Raw genomic sequence first — 22,267 nt, 5'->3', positions numbered from 1 at the left:
AATATTTCAGTAATATCCTGCCAGAAAGGTCTCACCTTCACATACAACCACGAAGCATGGAAGAATGTTCCTATTTTGGTCCCACACCTAAAACACATCTCGATATTTCAGATTTTGATTTATGTAACTTTTGTGGTGTAGGAAATTATATTGCACTAATCTATATCTTGCATTTATAACCGATGCCATGCTATCTAAACACCAATCAGGCCAACATCTTTCCATTATTGCACATCTAGATCTGACTCCCTGCTCTCTCTTGATCTCTGTAAACCTGGTTTCACGCTTTCATTCTGGAGAGCATAGTACGTCTTAGTTATAAATTTAGATGTATTCCCAGCCAAATTGTTCGTTCCATTTCACTAATTTCAGGTGGGGAAAACTTGGCCCCGTCTTTCTCTTAGGAATGATCTTAGCTGGAGAAAACAAAAGAAAGTCCCATTAGCTACTCTTTTTATTTCTTGATTGATGAAAGGACACGAGATCCCTCCACATAACAATCATCAATATATCGTATTCCTTTATCATACCATGAATTCAATATTTTGTTACCCAGATTCATAGGAAGCAATACATTTTTACACAATCGTGTTCTTAACGAAATACCTGCTTTTTTCCCCATACACTCATTTATTTCTTGCCATATTCTAATCATATGTATTAATATAAGGTTATCACCTTTTTTGTTATTAACAGCATTCCACTTGTAAATAAAGTCCTTTGCTGTCTCCCCTTTTATTCAATACAATCCTATTTGGGTCCAAGAAGGGAGATTGTCCTCTTCAAAAAAGCATGATAAAAATCTTCCTTGTGCTGATAAATAATACTTCTTAAAATCTGGAAGCCCAAATCTTCCCAGTTTATCATCCCAGGTTAGCTTTTCCAATGACATTCCTGACACTTTGTTATTCTATAGGAATTGCCTTATGTAATTATTCAATAATTTAAATCCATTTTTAGGTCATGCAATAGGCAACGATTGAAAAAGGTACTGTAATCTCAGCATCACCTTCATTTTAATACAATTTACTCTTCCCACGAGAGTAATCAGCAGGTCTTTCCATTTCTGTAAATCCTTCTCTATTTTTTCTAAAAGAGAAGTATAATTAAATTTATACAAGTTCTGTAAATTATTATGTCATTATTCCTAAATATTTGATTCCATCTATCTTCCGTTTAAATCTACTACCTTTTTGATATCTTTCATTAACAAATTTTGTCAATGGCTTATCTCACTCTTGTCCATATTTATTTTATAACCTGATACTCTTCCATACTTTTCTAATATTGATTGTAATTTGATCAAGGATTCAGCTGGGTCAGACATATATAATAGCACATCAGCAGCAAATAAACTAATTTTATGTTCTTCCTGTCCACCTTTAAAGCCCTTAATGTCCAGATCTCTCCTTATAATCTCTGCCAGTAGCTCAATAGCTCAGATAAAAAGCACTGGGGACAGAGGACACTACTGTCTACTCAACCTACTCAAAAGAAAAACCGCTGACACCTGATATTAGTTTTGGCTTATGGTTTATGATAAAGAGTTCTTATCTAGTTTATACATTTTCTGCCTATACCAAATTTTTCCAGTGTCAAATAGAAAAGACCATTCTAAATGGTTGAATACCTTTTCTGCATCTCGGGAGATGCTTATACTCGGATTCAACTTTGATTTTTCCATATGTATTCTATTAAATAGCCTACTTAGACTATTTGATGAATGTCTTCCTTTGTCAAATCCCACCTGGTCTGTAGGTATTATTTTTGGTAGATATTGTATCAATCTATTAGCTTGTCTTTGCCAATATTTTATAATCAGGATTAAGGAGTGATATAGGTCTATATGAAGTTTTTAATGGGTCTCTACTTTTCTTCAGTAGCACTGTAATTATAGCACTTGGGAAAAATTCCAGGAGGGTCTGGGTCCACACTGCCCAGTCCAATACATCCACCATAAGAGCCATCAGCAAGGTTTTAAATTGTCTAGAACTTGGGAGGAAACCCATCCTCTCCTGGAGATTTGTTAGCTTGTAAAGACCCAAAGCTTTCTCAATTTCTTCGTTTGTGAAAGGGGCATCTAAATAAACTTGCTCTCTATCTTCTAATTTTGGAAATTCAACATTTGTTAAAAATATGTCCATCTCATTTTCATCTCCTAATAATTCTGATTTATATAATTTTTTATAGTATTATCTAAAATATTATTTCTTTTTGATTATATGTTATAATCCACTGTTTTTATCACATTTATCATTCTAGATGATTTTTCTACCAAGATAAAACTTAATGGTCCGTTCTCCTAATTCATCATATTTTTGTTTACTTTTTATAGTTTTTCTGTTCTATATGTTTGTAATGTGTTATATTTTCAGTTTTTTATTCTCTAATAATCTATATTTTTCTTATCACCCTGTTCTCTGATATTCTTTTTTCAGTTTTGTTATATCTTTCTCCATACCATCCAACTCTGTAGCATATTCTCTCTTAAGATTTTTTGTATAAGAAATAATTTGTCCTTTTAGATAAGCTTAAAGTATATCCCACTTTAAAAAGCTATTATCAGTAGAAGAAAGATTAGTATCTAAAAATAATTCCATCTGTCTCCTAATAAACTCACAAAAGTCCTTCCTTTTCAAGTGTGGCATTGAGACACCATCTATACACACTTTCATTTGTCCGTTATTGTAATAGTTAAAGTTAATGGTGAATGATCTGATAGAAGTCTCGCCAGATAATTTGTTTTTACCACTCTACTTTTTAACCGGGCAGACATTAAAAACAAATCAGTCCTTGTATGTGAAACATGTAACCTTGAGTAGAATGAATAGTTTCTTTCTATGAGGTTAAGTTGTCTCCATATATCAATCAAATATAAATCTTTCATAAATGATAGTGTGGTCACTGTTCCAGCTGATTTATCCAATATTAGATTTCAATAGAATATTTGTCTTCCTTCAGCTGTTTTAAAAAAGATATCCTTCATAAAGGCTTCATCGTCATAATTTGGGGCATAGATATTCATAAAAGTCCATGATTCTGCATAAATTTTACAATGTCCCATTATAAATCTTCTGGTTTTTGTCGGTCAGTGTCTCTTCTATTATTATTGGTATATTTTTATTCATTAAAATCGCTACTCTTCTTGCTTTTGAACTAAATGAAGATGATATTATTTGTCCCACCCATCCTCTTTTTAGTTTAGCATGTTCTGATTTAGTAAGATGTGTTTCTTGTAGAAAGACTATGTCTGCCTTTAATTTTTTTAGGTGTGCCCAGACCCGCTTCCTTTTCATTGTTCAGTTTATCACATTAACATTAATAAATTTTAGTGTTCTATCCATATCAAATTTTAAACAAATATTGTTCAACAATAAAACATGTTTGATTGTTTAAATAATACAATGATTTTTCCCCTTTAAAAAAAACACACACACAATGTCTCTGCCCTGTCAGTGACATAAGCAGGAAACCCCAAAAGCCCATGAGAGAAGCCCATGTGGAATTCTTTGAGGAAGAAGAACCCCTCCCTTTTGCACCATCTTTTATAGATACTCCTCTCTGGGGGCCATTCTCCCCCTTAGACCGGAGTCTCCACCCTTCTACTACTTTTCTCAGGTGTTTACTCTTTTCTGAGCTTTCCGTTAAACATTTCAATAAAATTTACTTTACACCAATAAATACAAGATGGTTTTAAAAAAAATACAAATTTTACTTAGTCCCATTGTAAACATTATTCACAGTCTTCTTCTTTGGTAACTTTAGACTTTTCATAATCTGCTCAAGAAATCATCCACCTCGTTCTTTTTCTTGAAAATTTGCTGATTACCTTCTGCTATTTCGATCCTTAGAATCGCGGGATATATCACCAAGTATTTCAAGTTTTTGGAACGCATTTGTCTTTTTACATCATCAAACTCCTTTCTTTGTTTAATCAAAGTTGGACTAAAATTTTAGAAAAATAGCACTTTTTCAAGGTCAATATCAGATGGGCTTTTATATCCTGCTCCCAGAATTGTTTCCTGTTCCCAGAAACTCAAAAGTCTTACCAGGACCGGTCGTAGTTGCTGATCCAAGGGTCTGGTGAGCCCTTTTCATAGTAACTTTTCTCTGAATTTCTCTTCCCCCAGCACGAATGAGATCCATATTTCAAAGAAGTTCACCGGATCTCTCCCCTTCATTCTTTCTTTCAGTCCAATAATTCGGAAATCGTTTAATCTGTTAAAATTCTCCATGTGGTTGATCTTGTCCAACAGACCTTGTCTGTCCGCCTCCCACTTCTTTGCATCTTTTTACCAAGTCCATTTCTACTTCAGTCATTCTTTGCATTGTCTTCAACAATTTCTTTAATTTCATTCATCCTCTCAGACATGTCTCTCATTACAGTTTTGACGCCTGCAAATCAATTACTCAAATTATCCATTTTCTCCAGGATAATGTTTAGTTCTTGTCCTGACCAGGTTCTGCCGGTCCTGAGGCCACTTTTACGCCACTCCCTTTTGGGCTTTCACTCGATGTTCCTGGCTGAATAGAAACTTCTTCAGCTTTTGTTTTTTGCTGCCTTGGTCTCTTGGATTTGTTTTATCCATTTTTGATTGAAAAAAATTCTTGATTTTTAGATTTTAACCATCTTTTTAAAACTTTTCATGGAGTGTTCAACCAAAGCACATCTGTCTAAGTCCTTCGCTTGTCCAAGCCCCTCTAAAATATTGATGATTTATGAGAATCAACAGCACTGTGCTTAACTGCTGGTCTTGTTATTGGGTAGGTAGTTAGAGCAATGCTATTACAGCACTAGTCACTCAAGTTCAAATACCGCGCTGTCTGTAAGGACCTTGTACCCTGTATCTGTGTGAGTTTCTTTGGCTGCTCTGCTTTTCTCCTACCCTTCAAAATATAAGAGGTTGCTGGTAAATTTTGGTGTAATTGTGCAGGTCAGGTGTAAATGGTCGGAATCTGCTTCAACTGTGCTGTAATTTTTTTTTAAATTTGCAATTCCTTCTGGTTTAGAAGCTCCTACCCTTTCTAAGGGCAGCCTTCTGCTTCTGGAATTGTGTGTTGAAGTGGAGCTGGATAGGTCCATGCAAAGCTAGCGAGAGTGTTCTTCTATCGTGTGCCCATCCAAAATGTCACAGGTTTTAGAACTGTGAATGTCTAGTCTTTTACACACACAGAAACAGTCCTGCAGCCCAAATTATCTCCAAACCAAGGGCTGTTTGCTTGCTTTTGACCAATTTCCCTTTAAACCTTCAAAGGACTCTTGGATGGGCATGATTGAACAAAAGGATTAAGAGGTAGGAAGGGTTTTTTTTTCTGGTAGATGGGTCAGCACAACATCAAGGGCCAAAGGGCCTGTACTGTGCTGTAGTGTTCTATGAAACAACAAGCTGCTTGACCTAGACAGGATGAATTGAATTGTTTATTGTCGTAAATGCTGCAATACGGTGAAAAATGTTGTTTTATGTGCTCTCTAGGCAAATGATTCAATAGTTCTGCAGGTAGTGTAAGAATAAGCCCAGATGTGCAGGAGTTAAACAAGGAAGTCTGCAGATGCTGTGCTTTTAATTTAATACACAAAAGTGCTGGAGAAACTTAGCAGGTCACTCAACATTCTTTATGTATCAAAGATACCAAACCAACATTTCGGGCCTGAGCCCTTCATCAAGGTTTGAGCAAAAAGTGCAGGGGATAATGCAGCAATAAAACCAAAGTGCAGCTAAATAGAGCAAAGCCTCGTATTTCACTCATGACAAATCCGTCCAAGAGTCAGATAACAGTGGGAAAGAAACTGTCCTTGAAGCTGGAAGTTTGTGTTTTCAAACACATATCTTTTCCTGGCTGCAGGCGGGTGAAGAGGGTGTGACTGTGGTAAACGACTGGTCAGGTACACCTATTGGCCAGTTGTACCTGTGGCCCCCCTCCACAGGCTCCTGTATAAAGGTGACTCTTCCACAGATCCCCTGCAACTCAGTGCAGGACAGCCAAACAGTTGGGATATACTATGTTCTCAAGTTAACTAAAGCCTATTGGTTTCTTCCTAATAGTCTCCTGAGTGATTGATGGTGCATCAGACTGCAGTGGAATGGTTCTTTTAACAGGTTGGCTGCCTTTCCGAGACATCGACACCGAGTTGAAGGAGGGGAATTTGGCTTGTGCGATGGCCAGAGCTGCGTTCACAACTCTTCACGTTTCTTATGATATGGGACCCTGCAGTCCCATTCTGTAACTGTGAAGCATCTGGACAGGATACTTTACGGGCCCTTTCATCGTATCCTGATCGGACTGCGTCCTTCACCGAGTGAATTTTCATGCAACTTCAGTTGACATTGCACAGTGCTGATGTCACTCTATAAACACTCAGTAGACTCTGTTAGTTAATTTGTCCCATGTTTGGAGGATTGTAAAAGCATTCCTTCAAGTCCATTGCACCTGCTGAAAATTAATCTCACTCTTGATGAAGGGTTCCAGCCCGAAAAGTTGACAATTCTTTTTCTCTCACTGATGTTGCTCGACCCTGAGCTGCTCCAGCAGATTGCTTTATTTTGCTCCAAACTGGTGGAAATAGTTCCTCGATATCTATCCAATAAATCCCTTCTGTATCCTGAAAACTTTGAGTGAAATATGTCTTAATTATATGAATTCAAATCAGAAATTTGAATCCCCATTCTAAGATTGCCTCTAAGAAATCATAATGATTTCTTTATTCAGAGTTTGCAGAACTGTCGAAAGTGATGAAGGAAACAGTAAAGGTGGATTTAGGTGGATGTTGGATAGTGAAGGAAGGAGAGAATAGGAAAATCTTCAAATGAATAGGGGAGCAGCTGCTCCCCCTCCACCATCACATTCCTCAACAATAAACTCAACCAGGCATGCATTTAAGGACTCATACTTGTACACTTTGTTTCTTTTTTCACTCTGTATTGCATAGTCAGTTTGTTTACATTTCTTTATTAGTTTACATGTACAGTATATATATATCTATCTATCGTGCTATATGGCGAGCTCTCCACTGGCCACCGAGACAGAGGTGCACCAAAGAAGAGGTACAAGCACTGCCTAAAGAAAGCTCTTGGTGCCTGCCACATTGACCATCACCAGTGGGCTGATCTTGCCTCAAACTGTGCATCTTGGTGCCTCACAGTTTGGCGGGCAGCAACCACCTTTGAAGAAGACCGCAGAGCCCACCTCACTGTCAAAAGGCAAAGGAGGAAAATCCCAACACCCAACCCCAACCCACCAATTTTCCCTTGCAACCGCTGCAACCGTGTCTGCCTGTCCCGCATCGGACTGGTCAGCCACAAACGAGCCTGCAGCTGACGTGGACATTATCCCTCCATAAATCTTTGTCCGTGAAGCCAAGCCAAAGATGTATATATCTTCTTGAGTCCAGTTTTTTTGCACCACCATTAAGCAGTAATTCTGTCTCCCCCGCAGGGAAAAATAATCTCAAGTTTGTATGTGATGTCCATGTATGTTTACTCTGACAATAAATCACATTTAAGGAAAGACTGGATAATTACATGGAGGGGAGAGGATTGGAGGGGTATGGACCAGGTGCTGCTCAGTGGGACAAGGAGGGTGGGAATTTGTTCCGGCATGGACTAGTGGGGCCAAACTGGCTGTTCTGTGCTGTATATGGTGATATGGAGTGTTGTCAGGGTCTTAAACACCAGCCATGACAAGTTTGGATCAAGCAGACTGTTTTGTATGATAAATTCTACAAGATCTCTCTATTGTGTATTCATTATTTTGCACAATGTATGTAAAAACCTAATAGAGGCAAAAATGCTGTTCAGAGTAATGGGCGAGTCAAGATGGGCCTTCAATTAACTGTGGCCTTCCCTTTCCTGCTTATCCAACTTGTAATACCGATTGCAACCAGCTGGCGGTGGCACGGAGAGCAATAACCTCTTTAAGCCCCGGAGTCCAACCAAGAGGCAGCTCCTGGCACTGAACCTGTTTGCAATGCAGAATTCGGAGAATGTTATGTGTTAACGTATTCAGAGGGCTGCATCTTTATCATCGGGGAGTTTACTGTTATGCTTCATTCCTGAACCAGTCATCTGCTGCAGAGGCCTATGATATCTGGTTGCCATGGCAAGGTCATTTTGGGAGCATCTACTAAACGTGCTGAGGTGTAAACATTCATATCGCTGACCCAGTAACGTCTTGTGTCACTAATTACCCATTGTGGACTTTGCACTTATGCCTGTGAGAATGCCCCTTTAAATATCGTCCTCTCTCGTTACGGCAGCTCTCAGAAGAATACACAGAATATTCTACACAATAGAACAGTGCCATGCAAAGGCTTAAGGCGAGCTCCAGCACACTGCCAACAGAAATAGCAAAAGAGGTCAGGTCATTCTAAAAACATGAGATGATGTGTGGCACATTCATGATAAAAAGATAGGACAATAGGAACAGTGAAAGGCTATTCATTTCTGTAACTTGTTCTGTTATTTGGCTTCATAGATAGAAGCCACCAGGAACAGAACATTATGGCCTCTCTCCTGCTGTTGTACTTGGCCCTTCCCTTTGAATCAGGACTCTGCCATCTTTTAATGTTCCAACTTTGAGTTAACATTCACTGCACTAGGTGGCAGTCTATTCCATGATCCACCACACACTGGAGGTGTGCTACCTTTTTAGCCATTGTTTAATCCAGCAGATTCATTTCAGGAATCTGGTTGCTGTGCCGGGGATTGTTAGGAAACCCTGCACATCAATCCCAGGACTCTGTCCTCTCTGCATTCTTTCTATCCACGCCTGGCCGTGGTTCATGTACCTGGTCCCTCTCCTAAGTGTTACTGACCTTGGGTCGAACAATAGAGGAGAGAAAGAAGCCTTCAGCCCATTGGCCAATGGTTTGTAAAATTAACCAGTCAATCTATAGGACAGTCAAAGCTGCTCTACAGGTTGAGAAGGTAAACAGTGTGTTGGCCTTCATTAACTGTGGGATCGGGTTCAAGAGCCTTGTCGTGATGATGCAGCTATATAACACCCGGTTTAGACCCCACTCATTGAGTTCTGGTCACCTCATTTCAGGGAAGATATGAATGCTATAGAGAGAATGCCTGGGTTGGAGGGTGCACCTTGTGAGGAGAGGTGGAGTGAACTTAATCTTGGAGTGACAGAGAATGAGGGCTGACCTGATAGATGATGAGAGGCATTGATCGTGTGGATGGCCAGAGGCTTTTCCCCAGGGCTGAAATGGCCAACATGAGGCAACATATTAAGATGTTTGGGAGCAAGAGAGGGGGATGTAAGGGTAAGATTTTCACACCGAGAGTGGTGGGTGCATGGAACACACTGCTGGCAATAGTGGTGGAAGCAGGTGCAATAGGATCTTTCAAGAGACCATTAGCTAGGTCCGTGGAACTGAGAAAAATGGAGGGAAATTCGAGGCAATTGTTAGAGTAAGTTATTAAGTCAGCAAAACAGTGAGGGGCTGTGGGGCTGAGGGGCTGTAAACTTCTATCTTCTAATCCTATTTCCTTTTCCTGTATTGCCTTGCACTTTATCTTTGCTAAGTGAAGTTCCAGTTCCCTCTGGGAAAACGATCTGAAATTTCTTAGTTTACTTCCCCAGTTCTATTAATTACTTCATAAATCCCAGCCAGAGTCTCTCTTTCGACCAGCGGTCACTTTATCAACTTTTGGTGGGTGTCCGATTTCTGGCATCTTGAAGAAGGGCCCAAGCCCGAAACATCGACTGTCTTCTGCTTTCCATGGATGCTGCGTGACCTGTGACACTGTGTGTGTTGCACTTGACCACAGAGTCTGCAGATTTCTTTGTTTAAGGTCGCTTTATTTGATTGCTATTTCAGCTGATGTCAGTCTTGAATATAAAATGTTCTATGTTCCTAGCAGCGACACACTATTCCTTTCTATGGAAAATTGCTCAAACACCATTTTGCAAAATCCATGTCATTGGCTATACCAACAAAAAGAAAATGACCCATAGGAATGAGAGTAACCAGCTGCTGTAACATTTAATGCAGCCCATCCTCAAAGCAGGGTTCCTCAAAAGATAACATCTGCATTTCACTTTGATTTGTGGCTCCTGGTTTAGAACCTGCAACATTATCTAAATGGTCTCCAAGTAGCAAGAATAGCAACAGTAACAGCTTATTTTATTGTAGCTGAAGCCAACATAAGAAGTTGCTTCATTGGAGTGTTACGAGTTAAAGAAAAAAGTGGACACTGAACGAAAGAGAAATTAGGACCATTAATCAAAGAGGTGGATGGCTAAGGAGAATCTTTAAGGAAGGGACATAAGACATAGGATCAGAATTAGGCCATTCAGCCCATCAAGTTAACTCTGCTATTTGAATCATGGCTGACGTATTTTTCATCTCAACCCCATTCTCCTGCCTTCTCCCCATAAACTTTGCCACCATTACTAATCAAGAACCTATCAACCTTCACTTTAAATCTGCCTAATGACTTGGTCTCCACAGCCATCTGTGGCAGAGAATCCCACAGATTCATCACCCCCTTGCTGAAGAAATTTCTCCTCATCTCTGCTCTAAAGCTGTGCCTAGACTCTCCCACTACTGGAAACATCCTCTCCCCATCCACCCTTTCCAGCCCTTTCAATATTCGGTAGGTGTTAATGAGATCCACCCTCATCTTTCTCAATTCCAGTGAGCAACAGATGCAGTGCCATCAAACATTCCTCATACGTTAACCCTCGTCCCTGGGATCATTCTCATAAGCCTCCTCTGGACTTTCTCCAATGCTAGCACATCCATTCTTAGATACGGGACAGGCATGGAGGTTTTGCAGAGGGATTCCTGACTGAGGGTGGAGGAGCTGCAAGAGGTGAGACAATAAATGTGAGTGGATGCTCAGAATGCTAGCCATGCCTGTGGGATAACTGGTCATCAAGAAGTGGGCATTGGACCTCAAGGTGTAAAGGTATAAGCTGCTCCTGTCACATCAGGATGTGTGAAGTTCATCCAATGGAGTAGTGTTGGCTGACTGCAGGAATCTCTGTCCCTCCTTCCTTGGTGGTGGACATCCTCTGTGGGTACCAGTGGGGAATGTGACATGAAGTATTTGTTCTCCTGAAACAAGTGTCACATCAGTGCTTGGCTGGATTCAGAATGGGCTGGTTAATTCCAGCTTGTGTCTTATCGAATTGACCATCTACGATGTACCTAATTTTCCTTTTAGTTTCTTATGGATTTTATCAGAATGTGCCCAGACTAGTGATTCAGATCGAAGAAATACTTCAACCCCGCACCACAGCAGCTAAGGAATTTAAACTTAATTCAGTAAATATAGAATAAAATTAATACTGACCATGGTGATCCTCAAACAATAGCTGTAAAAACAACTTAATCTACTGCATTCAGCATATTTGGCCTCTTCTGTATCGGTGAGAGTAAATGTGGGATGGGTGATCACTTCAGTGAGTACCTGTGCTTCATCTGTAGGTTTGAGCTGGAACTCCCCTCACCATTCCCACACAGACATGTATGTCTTTGTTCTCGCCAAAGACCGGATGAGCCCAGACGTAAATTTGAAGAGCAACGCATCATCTTCCTCTTGGAATTAATGAACGTTGGATTCTCCATGAAGGCTTTAAGGAATGGTACAGATTAGGGATTCATCTCTCCTTTGCCCACTTCCGTATTTCTTTTTTCCCTTACATGTTCTTCATCTCTCTCTTATTCATTTGTCCATATCCTACCCCCTACTGGCTCCACCCTAGCTCCACTGCCTTTTAATTCTTGCTGTCTCTCTTTCTACTTTTGTCTTGTAAAAGGACCCCAACCTGAAATGTTGACTGATCATTTCCCTTCATGGATGCTGCCTGATCTCCTGAGTCTCTCCAGCTTCCCTTTGTTCATTTTTCAACTGTAAAATTTGGTTCAGGCTTTCAGCAATGAGAATCTTAAAAGTCTGACATCCATGCGATTATAGACCCACAGACAAATGGAGCTGAGAGTAAGAGACAACAGCAGACCAGTGCAGGGCTCAGTGGCTGTGGGCTCTGGCGACCTGCTTCTAGGGACCAGGTATCTGGTCCAGGATCTGTGAAGGGCTAATGACGAGTAGAGCTCCCAAAGGGGCCTCAGTCAGTGACAGCTCCCTGATCATTTTAGTTGTTCGGAAAAAGGCTGAGATGGGAGACTTGAAAGTCTGGAGCCTGGGTTCATCGTTGGTCCAGACAGGAAGCTCTGGAGGTTACGGGAGTGCAGGAAATGGTTGCACTGGAGGAAGTAGCGGATCCATGGACACTCACTGTCTCTAGAGGGACTCTCTTTTGCTTCTCTTTCTCATCTTGATAGTATTGCTGGACTAGATGTTCCCTTTTGTGTGCCTATACAGGGCCAAGAGAGGAAAACAAATTGTGTCCCTTTTGTGTACCATGACAATAAAGGAACCTTGAACGTGAACTATTGTTCATTGACTGTGGAGCTTGGGATATCCTGAGATTGAAGGAACCTATATAAATAGCATCTTACTTTCTTCCTCCTAAACCCATGACTTCTTCCCTAGAAGGTCAAGGATAGATGGAAATGCCACCAACTGCAGTTTCCTTTCAATTGGCATCCCATCCTCCTCCATCACTGGTTCAAAATCCTACCTAGTTACATAGCGGGAGAACCATTCCAGGAGGGCAGCAGAACTCACCAGCATTTCTCAAGGATATTGAAGGGCTAGCATTCAATGCCAGCCCTCGAATAGTGAACACAGTCATTTTGTTCCACTGGCTTTCCTTGCACCAGTACACTTTCATATGTGAACTGGCCCATAGCCTTTCTTCCTCAGCTGGCATGGGTGTTCAAATCTGCAGGGTTCTTATATCATCGTAAGGTGTATAGTATCAGGCTCTGTCATTGGTTAACCCTTTTATGAAAGCTAGAAGGCAATAGGCTGGCTTTTGTAAAGACCATCTACATATGCACAGTAGTGATTCCAGGCATGCACCCCGATAAGCCCCTGACCTTTACCAACTCGCACCTTGCAAATGACTCTCCAGCATCGCCCACAGTTCACAACCTGGAGTGGAGCTTGGGTTCAATCCCAGGAGAACTCCACATGGTGGGCTTTACTCTGTAGTCAGCTTGGGGGGGGGGGGGGAACTGCTCAGGTATGCCCAAATGGGGTTTATCGAGGTGCGTGTGTTGCGATTATCGCTGTAAATACTTTTCCTCACTAATTGAGGTGCAGTGACTGTACAATTATTGAGGGAGTTCAGTGCAGAAACCAGATATATATATAGATTTAAGACAAGGATGGATAGAGTTTTATATAGTGTGGGAATTAAGAGATATGGAGAAAAGGCAGGTGGGTGGAGATGAGACTACCGTCAGATCAACCACGATTACATTGAATGGCAGAACAGGCTTGATGAGCTGAATGGCCGACTCTTGCTCCTAAACATCTGGTTCTTCCTGTCTATGGTTCCACTGCTAAACAAAATTCTTTTTTCTGGGCTTGGTTGGATCCTTAACCAGAAACCAAATGCTCAAGGCACACCGAACTATAACACCTAATGAGGGTGTTATATTACCTATTCTTCAATGGTTGTACCCAGGACACTCATCCCTCAAGCCTGTTCTGGCATTCAACCCAACAGGTACAAGTTGAAGTTCAAGTTTATTGTCAGATGTATCAAGATGCAGAGATAGAAATTGTTTTATGAGCAGTCTAGTTAGAATCTCATACATAGCATGGCTATTTAAAGCACAAATGCAGGTGATGGGAGAGAAAGAGAGAGAGCAAATCTCATCTCTGACCTGACTTTGTACATTTCTTATTGTATCTTAAAGCATGAAACATCAATATTCTCTTCTGTTCTATTTCAATAATACCTTGGAGTGGATACAACGTGTAGAGAAGTTGCCAAAGCATGCGTTTCAACTTGCTGCCAGTTTGTTTACATGAGCAGAAGGAAAAGCTTCTCCTTGCGCCAAGGAGTTGATTGGAATAAACTCATGCATTAGCTACCTCGGCAGCAGTTAAACATTGCAGTCATCTCCGCACAAGGTTCTATTTAACCCAATGCATCAACAATCAAATTTCTTTCCATTCCTTCTAGTGTTGCCCTGATCATCTTTCGTACTTTGATCCTGGTAAATGCGAAAGCTCCAGATGCTGAGGTCCAATGCAGTCCACAAAAGTGTTGGAGAAACTCAGCAGGTCATGCAGCGCCTGTGGAAAGACAATCGACCTTTTGGGCTTTTTGCTTCCAGTGAATGCTACCTGACCTGCTGACTTTCTCTAGCACTTTTGGTATTGCTTTGATCTTGATTGTTTTTTCTGGACAATAGAAACCCCTATGACAAATTTATGACTGATACTAATCAAGGCATTTGATGCCTGGCTGCAGAGATGGGAGGGGAGAGATTCCAGCAATATTATACAAGAATTAATCCCTTCAAAATAAAACTACAGCACTGCGCCATGTCAGCAGAAGAGCTAAGTTCAGAGCTCAGTCAAAAGAAGCCAACAAGAGCCTGGTAATGCTGATTGAAGCTCAATTTTGCTCCATATTTTTCTTTGTTCCATTTGCAACTATTGTCAGTGAAATTTTGATTCTTTAAACCCTAATACTCTTGGTATTAGGGTAAAATACAGTGTGCTGGAAAGCTTTCAGTCCATTCCTGCTTTGACAAGTTGAAAGACTTGTGTCTCTAGTCTGTTCAAGTTTATTGTCATGTGTACTGAAATATAGTGAGAAAATTCATTTTGGAAGCAGTCCAGCTTGCCAACCCATTTGCAGTACAGCAATAAAAACAGGATGCAGTGCCGAGTCAGAGTGTTACAAAGAGTGATCAGATAGAAAAGAGTGAAGGCTGGATAATTTTATTGATGTGAGATTGTTCAGGGGTCTTATAATGGCAGGAAGGAAACTGTCCTTGAACCTATAATGCATTTTATGACCTCTTCACATCCCCAAAAGCCTAGCAAGTGAATGAACTATTTTGAAGTTGCTGTGGTGTTGTAATGGTGTCTGCCAATTTGCACAAGGCAAAGTGTCCCCCGATAGTAAAGAGATAATGACCTGATGAACAGCTCCATGTGACATCGGTCGAAGATGTGATGTGGAATAGGACATCAGGGAAGCTGCCCTTAGATCTTTTACTTCCGACCCAGAGGCCAGAGGGGGCCTCCAACACTGCAATACTTCCTGGAGTACTGGAAGGACATGTCTACATTTTATGGTTTCTCAAGGGTAAGACAGCGAATCCATCCACATCTCTTGTGAAAATGACACTGAATAATCCATAACTCAGATCGAGATCATGAGAGAAACTTGGTTTGGAATGGGTAATTCTTGAATATTGGGACAAAAGATATTCCCTATAGTCACAGAGTCTTAGCGTGATACAGTTTGAAAACAGGCTCTTCATTTTGGAATGCCCATGTTGGAATGCCCATTGCCTACCTATCCATTACTAATCCCATTTACCAGCACCTGGTCTTGCCTTCTATCCCTTGTCATCCAGACACTTTTTAAATGTAGTGAGGTTTCCTGCCTTCTCCACCCACCCAGACACTGCGTTCCAGATTCCAATCATCCTCTGGGAGAAAAAGTTCAGAAAACTTCCAAACATCTCACCCAATGTCCTCCAGTTTTAGGTACCTCCACCATGGGGAGGTATCTACCCCATCTATGCCTCTCATAAATATGCATTTAGATAATATTTGGATAACCTGAATGATAAGCACCTTCAATGTAAGAGGATTGGACCATCAAGAACATCAGACACATTGACTGACTTAGATTTGGAATAAATTATTAAATTTTGAAAATGTGTTAAGAGAGACAGTGACGCGACTTATCCAGTGGCCTTTACAGAGACAAACTGGGTTAAATTAGATGGGGCAGATTTACAAATTGAATTTGCATTTCATAGCAACTACAAGGAATTGTCAACTATGTGGTCACAGAATTCTCAGGAATTGTAAATTACTGCAAATGGACCCTTTAATCTCCCACCCCCCCCCCCCCCCCCCATAACAGGTAAATAATTGACCTATTAGTAAAATTGACTCAAACAACCCAAGTGTTTCTATTTATTTATGGGCCACATGTTCATGGTCTGTTTTTTTTAGCGACTGATTTCCTCTCAGGAACTGTGGGTACCTATTTTTCTGTCAAACTAGGCACCTTGTGGTTTGCACTGTTCACATTACATTATTACAAGAAGTGTGGAAGAAAACTGAAGGGACCCGTTCTGAATAACTACTGAATCCAACAGCATTAACCTTGAAGGAAATGGAGATTTGGATTGAACATTCTAACTCCCAGTGTGTGACAAACAATGGAGGGTGTCATGTATGGGCCAGGATGTAAAAGTCTGTGCTGTCAGAATCAGAATTTATTGCCATGAACAACATGAAATTTGTTGTTTTGCGGCAGTGTTGCAGCTGCAAACATAGCTATAAATTACACTTTTAAAAATAAATAAATTAGTGCAAAAGAAGAGTAAGTGAGACCGTGTCTGGGGTTCATTGTCTGTTCAGAAATCTGATGGCGGAGGGGAAGAAGCTGCTTTTGTAATGTTGAATGTTCATCTTCACCTTCCTGATGGTAGCAGAGTGAAGAGGTCATGGCTTGGGTGGTGAGGGTCCTTGATGATACAGGCTGCTTTCTTGAGACATCACCTCTTGTTGATGTCCTTAATAGAGTGAAGACTAATGGCTATGATGGCCCTGGGCGAGTTCACAACTCTCTGTAGTATTTTTTCCTGTCTTGTGCATTGGCACCTCCACACCAGACAGTGATGTAACCAGTTAGAATGCTGGTGGTTGGCTTTGTAAATTACCCCTCATGCAGATGAATGGCAGAAAAATCAAGGAAACAAAAAACATGTGAGAAGCAGTTAATAGGATTGCCTTTAAGTGTTGGCATGGATGCAATAGACTGAATAGCCTTGACCAGCGTGAGAAGTATCAGAAGTGACTGTTGTGAACTAAAAGTTTGTAGATGCTGTGATTGTAGTAAATACACAAAAGTGCTGGAGAAACTCCGCAAGTCCCACAGCACCCAGAGAAGGTAAAGATATAACCAGCATTGTCAAAGTCTCAGGCCTGAAATATTGGTTATCTATCTTTGCCTCCTCTGGGTGCTGTGGGACCCGCTGAGTTTCAAAAGTCCTTTGGTGTATTTGCTCAGAAATGCCTGTATCAGGTCTGTCCTGTCACTGGAGGTGAACTGTATTTCCATTGTAGCTTCAATGGCAGAAGGGACTCCTGCATGCTGATGCTTCTGTTCTGGTGTGAGATGAAATTATGGGGGTGGGGGGGGGGGCGGGGGATCAGGGTGTCCTCATCTTGAACTAGGTGACTATATTTCCTGATCTGTGTTGCTGTGCATGTAGTACAAGTGCAATGAAATACAAAAGTCTGCAAATGCTGTGACTATAGTCAAAGCACAGAAGATGCTGGAGGAACTAAGCCAGTCTCACACATCCATAGGAGGTAAAGATATATCACTAATGTTTCAGGCCTGAGCCTTTCCTTAAAGTATAAGTGAAAAAAGACAGATACGAGTGCATAGAGTGTAAATCCTGGGCATTCTTAAACCTTCTCCCTGCATGATGGTTCCCAAGTGAGGGCTTTCAATCATTAACTTTGCAAGAAATGTTTAACTGCGTTAGCCTGATTGCTTCTGAGTTTCTGATGTGGGGGTCTGAGTGGACCAGCCTGTGACAAATTACCACTGAGATTAGAGAGTTTGACTTCAAAGACCCGGGCTGGGAGATCCATTGAGCAGGGGGCCTGGACATTTCAGAATTCAGGAAGGTGGCAAGGTCATTTCTATAAAAATGACAACTTTGTGAAGTTAAAGTGTTGCACAGGATCTTTAAGGTGACTCAATTGTTCAAGTTTAAAGGAAAGTCCTGCTTTTCAAATTCAACAATAGTAAAACTACAATCATCCACTATCTTGTTCAGAAATCCTGATGGTTCACCTCTGTCTCATCAGGGGATGTTTCCTGTACTACCTGCTAATACTGGGCTCTCGTCCCCATGCCCCCCCTCCCACTCACTGGGGTCTGGTTCCCATGCCTCCCCACTCACTGGGGACTGGTTCCCATTCCCTCAAGGGTCTGGACCCCCATGCTCCCCCCACTCACTGGGGTCTGGTCCCCATAATCCTTCCCCAATTCTCAGTCTCCTTTCTGTCTCACTCGGGCTCTGGTTCTCATGCTCACTTCCAATTCACTGGAGCCTTGCTTCCTGCATGCTCTTTAACCTTACAAGGTTAAATGGAAAGTTTATTATAATTTTCTAATATCTTAAAGAATGTATTACGAGCACACTCAAGTATTAGAAGCAATAACATACAATGGTCCAGAAAATTTGCTAGTCAAACATTTTAAAATTCAAGTTTTCCTCGAAATAAACTTTACTTTATCACTGGAGTACACAGGCCACACAGAACTGAAGTTGTTCTAATAGAGATATAGCACACCTCAAGTACTTACCCAAGGCTGACATTGAGGTATTATTAAGTTATATCATGGAAAAGAGAATAAATACAGGGGCTCCTAGATTATAAAAGACCTGACTGATGGAAATCTGTCCCGACAAAAATGCCCTCATACATTTTTAAAGCATTTTTCAAGACAGGAAAGATAGTTACAGAAATGCAAACATCTCCAGGAGTTATGGAATATGAGCAGGAGCTAGTTAATTCAAAAGACAAAACTTTATGTGTAACCTCCCCATGGTGATCATGGTGCTACATGAATGCAGCTGCTAGGTCACAGCTGGAAACCTCTGAGAGATTTGCGTTCAGAATCAAAATCGTCCAGGTGTAGCAACATCGACAAGATGGTTATAAATGAGGCCTTCAAAGCCCACAATTATCATCAAACAAAATCAAAACTTCAGTTGAGCTCACCAAATATTCTCCATGTAGCATTTTGACTAATGTTAGTCGTGTTAAGGATAACTGAATATTAAGCACAAATTACATTTAATGAATTTAAACTTTCAGCAATATTTTGAAATATTTAAAAAACATTACACTAGAAGCCAGTACTCCCCACAAATTGGACTATGCTCCCAGCAGGAATTAATCAGTACAGGTAGTGTCCGCTAATTCGTGAGCCTTTGAGGAGGATCCGCATATTAAACTAGATCTTCTGAGTTAAATATGAATATTTTCAAAGATTTTAAAGGAATATTTTTAAAAAGAGATTACTCAGGAAATGATGAATGTCCCACCCCCAACTCTTAAGTATAGTTTTATTATTTTTAATGTGATTATTGGTAATTTAAAATTGGGAAATTTCAGCCACTCACAATTGGTGGAATGACATGCTTTTAACATGCTTTTTTTCCGGGGATATTTACAGTAGGTATTAATCAAACTGCAACAAATTAGCATTCTTAGGTTTTTCAATTTTTTTTAAAGCAACGTTTAAAAATAAATTAGATTTTAAAATGATGTCTGATTGCAATGATTCAATTGTGAAATGCAAATAAGATTGTACAGAAGCTTGGAGACAGAAACAGTTTTCAAAAGTGGAGAAATTTTCTTCAAAATCACTGACTGAGGAAACTGCAGACTTCTGTCAGCTCCTGAGTTGGTTACTTCTTGTTGAATGACCTAGGAGTTTACAGGACCAAACACCGGCCATTTGACCTTATGGATCTCTGCTGGTGCTTTTGCTCCCCCAAGCAATTCTAGATTCGTGTCTGTGCAAAAGAGAAAAAAATTAAGCTGACATCAAATTCAACTGTAGAGTCACATTATATGTTGGATGGCTCAGTTGGCATAGCAATTAGCACAATGTTGTTCAAGGCCAGTGACTGGGGTTTGAATCCAGCGCTGTCTATAAGGAGTTTGTACATTTTCCCTGTGTCTGTGTGGGTGTCCTCTGGGTGCTCCGGAGGAACCCTTCAAAATGTACCCGGGGTTGTGGGTCAATTGGGGGAATTGGACTGCATGGGGTTGGGGGCCACAAGGTCCTATTACCATGCTGTATATCTAAAAATTTAAACAAATACCTGGTACAGTGAGAAGGGTTCTTCCGCAAGCTGATTGGCAAATCACCTCTAACATGCAGACGGCTGTACAAAGTAACTGGGCAAGAGTACAATTGCAAAGGATAAAATTACAAAGAAAAACTCATTTTGTACACAGGAAGTGAAACATCAGACAACTGTTATGGGATTCATCCAGGAATCTGATGGCTGTGGGAAGAAACTTTGAGTCTGTTAGTGTGCAATTTCCCTGAGGCGAGGAGGGAGAAGAGAGTGGGATGGGTCTTTCAGTGTGCTTGCTGCCTTCGAAAAGCAATGGGAGGTATCGATGGAGTCAGAATAGAGGAGGAGGTTTGAGTGATGTTCTGAGCAGCACCACCACCCTCTACGGCTCCTTTTGGTCTTGAAACTCACTGCTAGGATTACCTCAATGGTGCATGTGCAGAAGTTATTGAGGGGCATGCGAGACATGATGAACTCAGTGGATTAAGGCCCTTGGGCCTTAAGCTGAGTTTTAGTAAGGTCTCTCCGTCCCCTGAAAGATTCCCCTCTATCCCTTCTCTCGCATGAGCCACCCTGATGCGACTTCAGACGTACCAGTCGGCTTCTTCCAACCGGTCCCAGCTCAAAATCTCGTGCCCAATTCCGTTCTTCACCCCCTCCCCCACCCTTTTCTCCCAAAGGATTGACAATGCTGGAAAAGACTATCTCCCAGCAGTTGCGGGTGAAGGTGTAAGTGAGCATGAGTTGCCATTTGTGTGGGAGCTACAGACACACTAGTGTTATTACTATGAAATGCACCAAAAATGCATTTCTAAAAATCTTAAACACTCAATGCAAGCAGACAAAGACAAGCCATTGACAGTGTTGCCACTAGCTCAGGTGCAGTTTGGGGGGTGGGGTGGGGTCTCTCACAATCTGGCAGGTTTAACAAATAAATATTGGAGAAATCCTGGTGGAGCCCCTGGGGAAATCTCATGCAGACACGGGGAGAGGAGAACGTACAAACTCCATACAGACAGTGCGGGAATCAAACCCCGGACCCGATCGCTGGCGCTGTAGTCTGCCTGGGCTTAATGGACATTCTTTTAATAAAATGGCACAATTACAAGAAGTGGATTAGGCTGAGTAATGAACCTCATTATTTTTGTTAAGTCAGTTTAATCAGACTATAATGCGCTGGGCCCCTTTACCTTCCAACACCCAAGGCTTCAACCTACTGAGCCTAATGGTTAATCCGCCACTGGCTGAACTTCCTTAATCTTCTAATAAAGAAAGCAGAGGTGCAGGAGCTCACATTGTTCAAAGTACTTAAATGTTTCTTTTATTAAATTTAAATTCAGGCCTCTTTGGACCACAAGCCCATGCTACCCAAATGCACCAATTAACCTCTAACCCCCATATGTTTTGAAGTACAGTAAAACCCCTGGTATCCAGCACCTACGGGAATTGTTAGATGCCAGATAAGTGAGTTTTCCAGTTGCTTGAGATGGCATGTTGCATGAATGGAGAACTAAAGTTGAGGTGGGCCAATTTTAAACCCGTATTTTTTTACCCATTTATTTTCTGCAATTTTTTTGCTGGTTGCTTAAATTCTGGATAACAGGGATTTCACTGTACTTATATTTAATAAATTTATTTATTACCTCTCGTGGATGTAAGACATCTCGGAACAGTTTCAAAGAGCAAAGGGGTTTCTGATGTGCTGGGACATCTTTATCCCCAAATATTATCGTGAAAAGATAGTCCATTCATTATTGTATCTGGGATCTTGCTGTGCACATCCTCTCCAAATCTACAACAGTGACCGTGTTTCCAACATTCACTGTCGGTGTTTGGGAGTTTCTGGTTGCAAAGTCAAAGTTGCTACTGAAATGAAAAAAATATTTTTTCTTCCATTTCACTTCCTATTCACATAATCTACTTTTTCCATTTCCCTGTGATTGTTTGTCTCATCGCCTCCTTGTGCATCCTTTGTCATCCAGTGAAGAGGTAACACTGTCAACTTTCTTTCTCGTCATCCTTCAAGTGAAGAGCCCTTCAGGAACCCCAGACTTAACTGTTGAAAGTCTGCTTTCTGTTGAGGGAGAGCTGCGCTATTGCAAAGCCTTGCTTTATATTTCGTGCTCTCCTGATCTCAGAGCACCTCAGAGCAGTCTTTTAAAGTCTAGACATGTTACAGTGCTAGAAACACAGTCATCATTAGATGCATGGTTAGAACTTAACAGGTTGAGTAGCAAAAGAATGGTCAACATTTTGGGCTAGAAGCCTGAGTCCTGATGTCAACCATTCCTTTTCTCCTTCTGA

General features: G+C 41.0%; 1 long non-coding RNA gene across 2 annotated transcripts in view; it reads right to left on the bottom strand.

Annotated features, from left to right (window-relative positions):
• Positions 1-22,267, bottom strand: part of LOC138740250 (uncharacterized) — a 77,855-nt gene that overhangs the window by 2,112 nt on the left and 53,476 nt on the right. Inside the window, exon 3 of one of the 2 annotated variants that reach the window (XR_011342773.1) lies at positions 19,457-19,672. The exons of the other annotated variant lie outside the window; for it this stretch is intronic. This is a non-coding gene — a long non-coding RNA (uncharacterized lncRNA). Of the gene's footprint in view, positions 1-19,456; positions 19,673-22,267 lie in introns of those variants that run through there. 2 annotated transcript variants of the gene reach the window in all.

Source organism: Narcine bancroftii, chromosome 8 (assembly GCF_036971445.1).
Source record: "Narcine bancroftii isolate sNarBan1 chromosome 8, sNarBan1.hap1, whole genome shotgun sequence".
In the NCBI taxonomy this organism is placed as follows: domain Eukaryota; kingdom Metazoa; phylum Chordata; class Chondrichthyes; order Torpediniformes; family Narcinidae; genus Narcine; species Narcine bancroftii.
This window is presented reverse-complemented; position numbering and strand designations above follow the sequence as displayed.